General features: G+C 46.7%; 1 protein-coding gene, 1 long non-coding RNA gene and 1 other non-coding gene across 3 annotated transcripts in view; 2 read left to right on the top strand and 1 right to left on the bottom strand.

The window, feature by feature from the left end:
* Nucleotides 1-6,717, bottom strand: part of TAF12 (TATA-box binding protein associated factor 12) — a 54,705-nt gene extending 47,988 nt beyond the window's left edge. The window contains exon 1 of the mRNA XM_054259019.2: nt 6,480-6,717. The gene's annotated coding sequence lies outside the window, so the exon portion shown is untranslated. The remainder of the gene's footprint in view (nt 1-6,479) is intronic.
* LOC103794324 (uncharacterized) lies at nt 45-7,112 on the top strand. The gene is made up of 2 exons (XR_001912711.4): nt 45-395; nt 6,594-7,112. It is a non-coding gene; the product is annotated as an uncharacterized LOC103794324 (long non-coding RNA).
* On the top strand, nt 7,001-7,134 carry LOC118143488 (U11 spliceosomal RNA). The gene has a single exon (XR_004727697.2). It is a non-coding gene; the product is annotated as a U11 spliceosomal RNA (small nuclear RNA).
* Nucleotides 7,135-8,928: the final 1,794 nt, after the last annotated feature.

Genomic DNA, 8,928 nt, shown 5'->3' on the forward strand with positions numbered 1-8,928 from the left:
CGCGGCTCTTCCGGCAGGCGGGCGCGCGCCTCGCTAGCGCAGGCGCAGACTGCCCTCCGACACGTGGTGGCTGTATTGGGCTGTATGTAGCTAGACTCTGCAGCTTGCGGTTTTAACTGCTTGTGATTGAGTGGCAACGTGAGTGAGCTCTGCGTATTCCACCCCAGCGTTAAGAATCCTTCACTAGCTTCTCTAACTGACCCTGCTTATTTATCTATCGGTAGCAGGACGGGTAATTGACGCCCTCAGATGGCTTTGAGGTCGCCATTTTTGGTTGTTGTCTTTGTCATGGTGTCAGGACCGGGATATCATCTGGGACACATTACCCTATAGATATCCTGTTGGACCTCAACGAGGAAGTTGGCAGCACAAGAACTGGGAGACGAGAGAAATCGGTTGGTTGTGCTTGTGAACTATCAATTCAACAATACAGTTGAATGCTTACTGTTTGCCAGGAATTATGCTAATCCGCTTACCTCCTCCGTTACGACATTTAATCAGAGGAGACCTGTGAGTGATTAAGAAAAGTTCTAGCTAATAAGTGCAGAGCCTCAGCTTGAACTCAGAACTCACTCCTACGCCAGAGCCTGTCCTGTAGCAATCTCTAGTGCTTTCAGTTTTTCAGTTGTCAAATGCTTGGTGAGAACTGCTGTATTTTTTTTACTTGTTGCCAGACTGGAATGTTAGGCATGCAAGCATGCCTCACAATTCCAGCATCTGTGAGGTTCACAGTAAGTCGGAGAAGAACCCACAAACACCAAAAAATTTATAAAGAGCTGTGACAGCCCAGAGTAAGCCACAGTATCTGCCAGCAGGAATCACAAAGAGCTGCCCAAATTGGTGCGGCATCCTCCCCTGTCTTTATATCTTCCGAATCATCCTACCACACTCCCAATCCACGCTCTTCACTGCCACCCAATCCAAATTCTCAGATTCAAGTCCTCATGAACATTGGGCTCCAAGCTGTATTCCTAGCCTTATTTCCCTGCCACTGCTCTCCATTCTTTTTAGGGTCTGGCATTCCACTTTTTGTTATTGAACACCTATACCTCTTTTTTAAGACCCAGATTGAATCATTTGACAAGTGTTTATTGAGTCTTGTGTGCCAAGCCTTTTGCTATGTCCTGAGTACATAACTGGTGTCTAAGACGGATGATATCCTGGTTCTTAAAAAGTTTGCAACCTGGGCTGTGCGCAGTTCTGTAATCCCAGCACTCTGGGAGGCCGAGGCAGGCAGATCACAAGGTCAGTAGTTTGAGACCAGCCTGGCCAATATGGTGAAGCCCAGTCTCTACTAAAAATACAAAAAAAAATTAGTCAGGCCTGGTGGCGCATGCCTGTAATCCCAGCTACTCAGGAAGTGAAGACAGAATTGTTTAAACCCAGGAGGCAGAGGTTACAATAAGCCATGATCGCACCACTGCACTCCAGTCCAGCCTGGGTGACAGAGCGAGACTCCATCTCAAAAAAAAAAAAAAAGTTTGCAACCTAGGGTGGGAAACAAACAGACCATTAGCAACTGCACAAAAGGGTAAAAGGAGAGAATACCAGAATAAGCCAGACTTACCTAGCTAACTGATGGCCTGAGCCATGGTCCTCAGTAAGGAAAGTACTTATTCAAGGACCAAGAAGGCCAAGGTGGTGGGGAGCTTCGATAACCTGGAAAGACAATGAGTTTGGAGAGGTGGGCAGGGGTTTGTTCTAGTCTGGACCTTTTAGACTAGATTATGATGGGGACTTGAGATTTTATTCAGTATGCAATGGGAAGGTATTGGAAGAATGGTGAAATTATGGTGATTGTTAAATGAGACAGGGTCTCACTTTGTCACCTGGGCTGGAGTGCAGTGGCACAATCATAGTTAACTGCAGCCTCAAACTCCTGTGTTTAAGTGAGCCACATCAGCCTCCCAAGTAGATGATTTTTCCTTTTTTTTTTTGAGACTGAGTTTCGCTCTTGTTACCCAGGCTGGAGTGCAATGGCGCGATCTCGGCTCACCGCAACCTCCGCCTCCTGGGTTCAGGCAATTCTTCTGCCTCAGCCTCCTGAGTAGCTGGGATTACAGGCACGCGCCACCATGCCCAGCTAGTTTTTTGTATTTTTAGTAGAGACAGGGTTTGACCATGTTGACCAGGATGGTCTCGATCTCTTGACCTCGTGATCCACCCGCCTCGGCCTCCCAAAGTGCTGGGATTACAGGCTTGAGCCACCGCACCCGACCCTTCTTTTTTTTTTTTTTTTTTTTTTTTTTTTTTTGAGATGGAGTCTCACTCTGTCACCCAGGCTGTAGTGCAATGGCGCCATCTTAGCTCATTACAATCCCCACCTCCCCGGTTCAAGCGATTCTCCTGCCTCAGCCTCCCAAGTAGCTGGGATTACAGGCATCTGCCACCACCCCTGGCTAATTTTTGTATTTTTAGTAGAACAGGGTTTCGCCACGTTGGCCAGGCTGGTCTTGAACTCCTGGCCTCAAGTGATCCACCTGCCTCGGCCTCCCAAAGTGCTGGGATGACAGGCATGAGCCACCATGCCCGGCCTGATTTTTCTTTTTTCTTTGTTATATTTTTAAGAGATAAGGTACTGGGAGCAGTGGCTCAGGCCTGTAATCCTAGCACTTTGGGAGGCCAAGGTGGGTGATCACCTGAGGTCAGAAGTTCGAGACCAGCCTGGCCAACATATGAAATGCATCTCTATTAAAAACAAAAATTAGCCAGGTGTGGTGGGGCATGCTTGTAATCCCAGCTACTTGGGAGGCTGAGGAAGTAGAATTGCTTGAACCTGGGAGGTGGAGGTTGTAGTGGGCCGAGATCACACCACTAGGCTCCAGCCTGTGCCACAGGAGTGAGACTCCATCTCAAAAAAAAAAAAAGGAAAAAAAGAGAGATAAGGCCAGGCCAGGCACGGTAGCTTACGCCAGTAATCCCAGCACCTTGGGAGGCAAAGGTGGGTGGATCACTTGAGGTCAGGAGTTTGAAACCAGCCTGGCCAACAGGGTGAAACCTGTCTCTACTAAAAATATTAGCCAGGCGTGGTGGCGCATGCCTGTAGTCCCAGCTACTCAGGAGGCTGAGGCAGGACAATCACTTGAAGCCGGGAAGCAAAGGTTGCAGTGAGCCAAGATCATGCCACTGCACTCCAACCTGGGCAACAGAGTGAGACTCTGTCTGAAAAAAAAAAGGAAAAGAAAAAAAAAACAGATAAAGTCAGATGTGGTGGCTTATGCCTGTAATCCCAACACTTTGGGAGGCCCAGGCAGGAAGATTGCTTGAGCCCAGTAGTTTGACCAGCCTGGGCAACATATGGAGACAATGTCTCTATTTATTTATTTATTTATTTTATTTATTTATTTAAAAGAGAGGGTTTCATCATGTTGATCAGGCTGGTTTTGAACTCCCCACCTCAGGTGATCCACCTGCCTTGGCCTCCAAAGTGCTTGGATTACAGGCATGCGCCACCACGTCTGGTCCAACGTCTCTGTTAAAAAAAAAAAATTAGCCTCAGCATGGTGGTGTGGGCCTGCAGTCCCAGTCACTCTGGAGACTGACAGGCAAGAGGATCTGCTTGAGCCTAGAAGTTCCAGGCTGCAGTGAGCTATGACTGCACTCCATAGTGCACTCCAGCATGGGTGACAGAGCAACACTCTGTCAAAAAATAAAGAAAGAAATAAAGAAAGAGAAAGAGATAACACAACACTGGTGGATGACAGGAAGAGCAATTGACAGTACCATCTCTGGGCTTCTCACAAGTTTATGTAACACCTCTGCTTCCTATAACAATGTAAGAGCTGTTTATGTATGTCCTTTCTCTTATGACTTCTACTTTGTAAAGAGCAAAGACCTCCATGTATTATTTAAATATATTAAAGAACGTGGGGTCCAAAGTGGCTCCCGCCGGAGGTCATGGTGCTTGCGAAGGCGAGGTCATCAGTTCAAGGCTAACCTGAGCAACCTCATAAGCTCAAACTGATAGGCAAAAAAAAAAAAAGAACGTAAATTGGCCAGGCGCGGTGGCTTACGCCTGTAGTCCCAGCACTTTGGGAGGCCAAGGAGGGTGGATCACTAGGTCAGGAGATCGAGACCATCCTGGTCAACAAGGTGAAACCCCCATCTCTACTAAAAATACAAAAATTAGCTGGGCATGGTGGTGTGCGCCTGTAATCCCAGCTACTCAGGAGGCTGAGGCAGGAGAATTGCTTGAACCAGGGAGGCAGAGGTTGCAGTGAGCCAAGATCGTACCACTGTACTCCAGCCTGGGCAACAGAGCAAGACTCCATCTTAAAAAGAAAAAAAAAAAGTAAATTACCTAATAGCCTGTATTTTTTATTGACTTCATTTTATTATTATATATGTATGTATGTATTTATTTATTTTTGAGATGGAGTTTCACTCTTGTTGCCCAGGCTGGAGTGCAATGGTGTGATCTCAGCTCACTGCAACCTCCATCTCCTGCAATCTCGGCTCACTGCAACCTCTGCCTCCCAGGTTCAAGCAATTCTCCTGTCTCAGCCTCCTGAGTAGCTGGGATTGCAGGTGCCCACCACCACGCCCAGCTAATTTTTGATATTTTTAGTAGAGATAGGATTTCATCGTGTTGTCCAGGCTGGTCTCAAACTCCTGACCTCAGGTGATCTGCCCACCTTGGCCTCCCAAAGTGCTGGGATTACAGGTGTAATCCCAGCCCAAAACATTTATTTATATGTATATAATGTGTATGTACATAGCAAGCAGTCTGGCAAGATAAACACTAAACTGTTAACAGTAGTTTGGAGGAAGCATTTTCACTTTTTTTTTTTTTTGAGATGGAGTTTCACTCTTTTTGCCCAGGCTGGAGTGCAATGGCACGATCTCAGCTCACAGCAACCTCTGCCTCTTGGGGTCAAGTGATTCTCCTGCCTCACCCTCCCAAGTAGCTGGGATTATAAGCATGTGCTACCACATTTGGCTAATTTTGTATTTTTAGTAGAGATGGGGTTTCTCCATGTTGGTCAGGCTGGTCTCGAACTTCCAATCTCAGGTAATCCACCTGTCTTGGCCTCCCAAAGTGCTAGGATTACATGTGTGAGCGAATTTTATATCATTTTTTTTTTTTGAGACGGAGTTTCGCTCTTGTTACCCAGGCTGGAGTGCAATGGCGCGATCTCAGCTCACCGCAACCTCTGCCTCCTGGGTTCAGGCAATTCTCCTGCCTCAGCCTCCTGAGTGGCTGGGACTACAGGCGTGCACCACCATGCTAGGCTAATTTTTTGTATTTTTAGTAGAGACGGGGTTTCACCATGTTGACCAGGATGGTCTCGATCTCTTGACCTCGTGATCCACCCACCTCGGCCTCCCAAAGTGCTGGGATTACAGGCTTGAGCCACCGCGCCCGGCCGCATTTATTTCTTTTTTATATATATTTTATATCATTTCTGTGCTATTTCAATTTCTTACCATTGTCACATATTGGGTTTTTTGTTTTTAAAATTTTTTTTGAGGCAGGGTCTTCATCTGTCACCCAGGCTGGAGTGCAGTGGCATGATTATGGCTCACTGCAGCCTTGACTTCCCTGGCTCAAGCAATCCTCTTGCCCCAGCCTCTGGGGTAGCTAGGACTACAGGCCCATGTCATGATACCTGGTTAATTTTTTATTTTGGGGTAGAGACGAGGTCTCTGTATGTTGCCCAAAGTGGTCTCAAACTCCTGGGCTCTCAAAGTGTTGGGATTACAGGCATGAACCACCGCAGCTGTCCATCATTACCCTTAACAAAAAAATGAGAACATTAGAGATAAATCTAAAGTCCTGTGTGTCAACTGCTCCCATCCTAATCCCCTACCTCCTTCCAAGGGGTAATCATTGATATGTTTCCTGATCTTCTTTAACATCTTATATTGTTCATACAAACACATGGCCGTAGAATATACATAGCACAGGGTTTTGCCGGTATGCCTGCATGCTCTTGATTAGATCAACAGTAGTAGGCTGTACCCTATTCAACACATTTTTTCCACTTTTAAAAACATCTGTGTTGGCTGGGGGTGGTGGCTCACACCTGTAATCCCAGCACTGGGAAGCTGAGGTCAGGAGTTCAAGAACAGACTGAACAAATGGTGAAACCCCATCTCTACTAAAAATAAAAAATTAGCCTGGCATGGTGGCACAAACAAACCTGTAGTCCCGGCTACTTGGGAGGCTGAGGCAGGAAAATCACTTGAACTCAGGAGGCAGACGTTGCAGTGAGCCAAGATTTCGTCACTGCACTCCAGCCTGGGCAACAAGAGTGAGACACTGTTTAAAAAAAACTGTGTTGAAGATCTACTTCAGTCATCTGAGGTACAGTATTATTTTTCACTTAATGCTATGCTGTACCTTATTCTACAACTCTTATCAATTTTTTTTACTTTATAATAACATTCCTTAGAAGTGCAGCATATAGCCTGCCACCCTATGAACACACCATGACAGTCAGCTTATGTGTTGTTGTCAGAAAGGTGTTTTCGCTTACAGTGAGCTTGTGCTTCCACTGCACGACTGCCTGGGCTGCTCCAGGGTGGTGGCTAGGGGTGGCACAAATTACACATTTTCAATTTGGATAGGCTGTGATTCTTGTCTTCCCCAGTTAGGTATCCACAGCCGCTGAAAGCCAGTATTCCAACGCCAGGAAACGCCTGCTTTCCTGAGCAGTTGACAAGAGAGAACCACCGCTAACTGCAACCGGAAGGAGCAGGTTCTCCCTCGCTCGCGCAGCCGCTCTTCCCCGCCACTCCCTTGACTCCCGCCAGCACCTTCCCAGCAAGCACTGCTCAAATTTGCATATCAACTCACGTCCTTTACTTCTAAATAAAAATCGAAAAGACAAATTCCAGATTTTCCTTGTAAGTCTTCCTTTCAATTCAGAAGAACCGGAATTCCCTCTTCGACTTCAGCAACGAACATGGAATAAGGCTTTGCTTAGGTTTTTGTGTTCACCTTTACCAAAATATGAATTTGCTAACACTGCCAGTCTGCTTTGGTAACCGGGATGGCAAAAAGGGCTTCTGTCGTGAGTGGCACACGTAGAGCAACTCGATTGCTTTTCGTGCGGAATCGACATCAAGAGATTTCGGAAGCATAATTTTTTGGTATTTGGGCAGCTGGTGATCGTTGGTCCCGGCGCCCTTCTTTCATTGTTTGTAAGTTAGATATTGCGTTTTGATTTGGTGTTTCTTCTTATGATGCATTTTCACGTGAGTTATTTGGGAACAGTTACAGGCATCAACTCAACCACATATGTAAGTAGTGGTCGAAGCTTTAAGATAGCCGCGTGGTCCCGGGGGTGAGGTAACTCGTGGGGCGGACAACCGCGTGATCGCATGTGGGAGGCCAGGTTGAACAATACATCAGAAGCCCCTGTAACAAGAACATTTAGAGAATTATTCCTGCGTGTTGTCATTAAAATACTGACTGTGTTACAATCTAACAGCAAATGGAATAGTCCTAGTTCTTGACTTCACAAGACTTAACTATGACTCTGAATTTGATACGGAGGAAGTCGTTCCTGAGGCAATGACTTTGAAGCTGAAAATTAAAGAATAAATACATGAAGAGCTGGCAAGTATGGAAGCGGCAATTTAAGAAAAGGCATAACACTCCACGTTGGAGAGAATGTGCTCCAATTCAGGGAGTAAAAGACCAGAGTGGTACCAACCATCCAAGTGGCCAGGCATATTGAATGAGCCTTGAATGGTCATTGCAATTTTTTTTTCTTGTCATGGAGTCTCCCTCTGTCGCCAGGCTAGAGTGCAGTGGCGCGATCTCAGCTAACTGCAACCTCTGCCTCCCCAGTTCAAGCGATTCTCCTGCCTCAGCCTCCCGAGTAGCTGGGACTACCGGCGGGTGCCACCATGCCCAGCTAATTTTGTTTGGTTGGTTTTTGGGACAGAGCCTTGCTCTGTTGCCCAGGCTGTAGTGCAGTGGCACGATCTCAGCTCACTGCAACCTCCACCTCCTGGGTTCAAGCAATTCTCTTGCCTCAGCCTCCTGAGTAGCTGGGATTACAGGCGTGTGCCATCACACCCAGCTAATTTTTTTGTGATTTTAGTAGAGATGGAGTTTCACCATGTTGGCCAGGCTAGTCTCGAACATCTGACCTCGTGATCCATCTGCCTTGGCCTCCCAAAGTGCTGGGATTCCAGGCGTGAGCCACCAAGCCTGGCGTTAATATCTGTATTTTTAGTAGAGATGGGGTTTCACCTAGTTGGCTAGGCTGGTCTCCATTTCTTGACCTCGTGATCCACCTGCCTCAACCTCCCAAAATGCTGGGATTACAGGCATGAGCCACCCATGCCTGGCCTGCAATATTATTTTATAAAGCAGAAGAAATGGAAATTACCTTTATTAGGCCTCAGCAAACTTTCTACACCTTATACCATATACAAAAGATTAATTCAACCTATAATCCCAGCACTTTGGGAGGCCGAGGCTGGTGGATCACGAGGTCAAGAGATTAAGACCATCCTGGTCAACAAGGTGAAACCCCATCTCTACTAAAAATACAAAAATTAGCTGGGCATGGTGGTGTGCGCCTGTAGTCCTAGCTACTCGGGAGGCTGAGGCAGGAGAATTGCTTGAACCCAGAAGGTGGAGATTGCGGTGAGCCGAGATCGTGCCATTGCACTCCAGTCTGGGTAACAACAGTGAAACTCCGTCTCAAAAAAAAAAAAAAAAAAGATTAATTCAAAATGGATCAAAGACCTAAACGTAAGAGTTTAAAGTGTAAAATTTAGAGAAGGCCGGGTGCAGTGGCTCACGCCTGTAATGCTAGCACTTTGGGAGGCCCAGGTGGGTAGATTGCCTGAGCTCAGAAGTTTGAGACCAGCCTGGGCGACACTGCACTCCAGCCAGGGTGACTGAGCAAGACTCCATCTCTAGAAAAAAAGAAAGCCAGGCACGGTGGCTCACACTTGTAGTCCCAG

This window comes from Callithrix jacchus, chromosome 7, assembly GCF_049354715.1.
Source record: "Callithrix jacchus isolate 240 chromosome 7, calJac240_pri, whole genome shotgun sequence".
NCBI classification, from domain to species: Eukaryota; Metazoa; Chordata; class Mammalia; order Primates; family Cebidae; genus Callithrix; species Callithrix jacchus.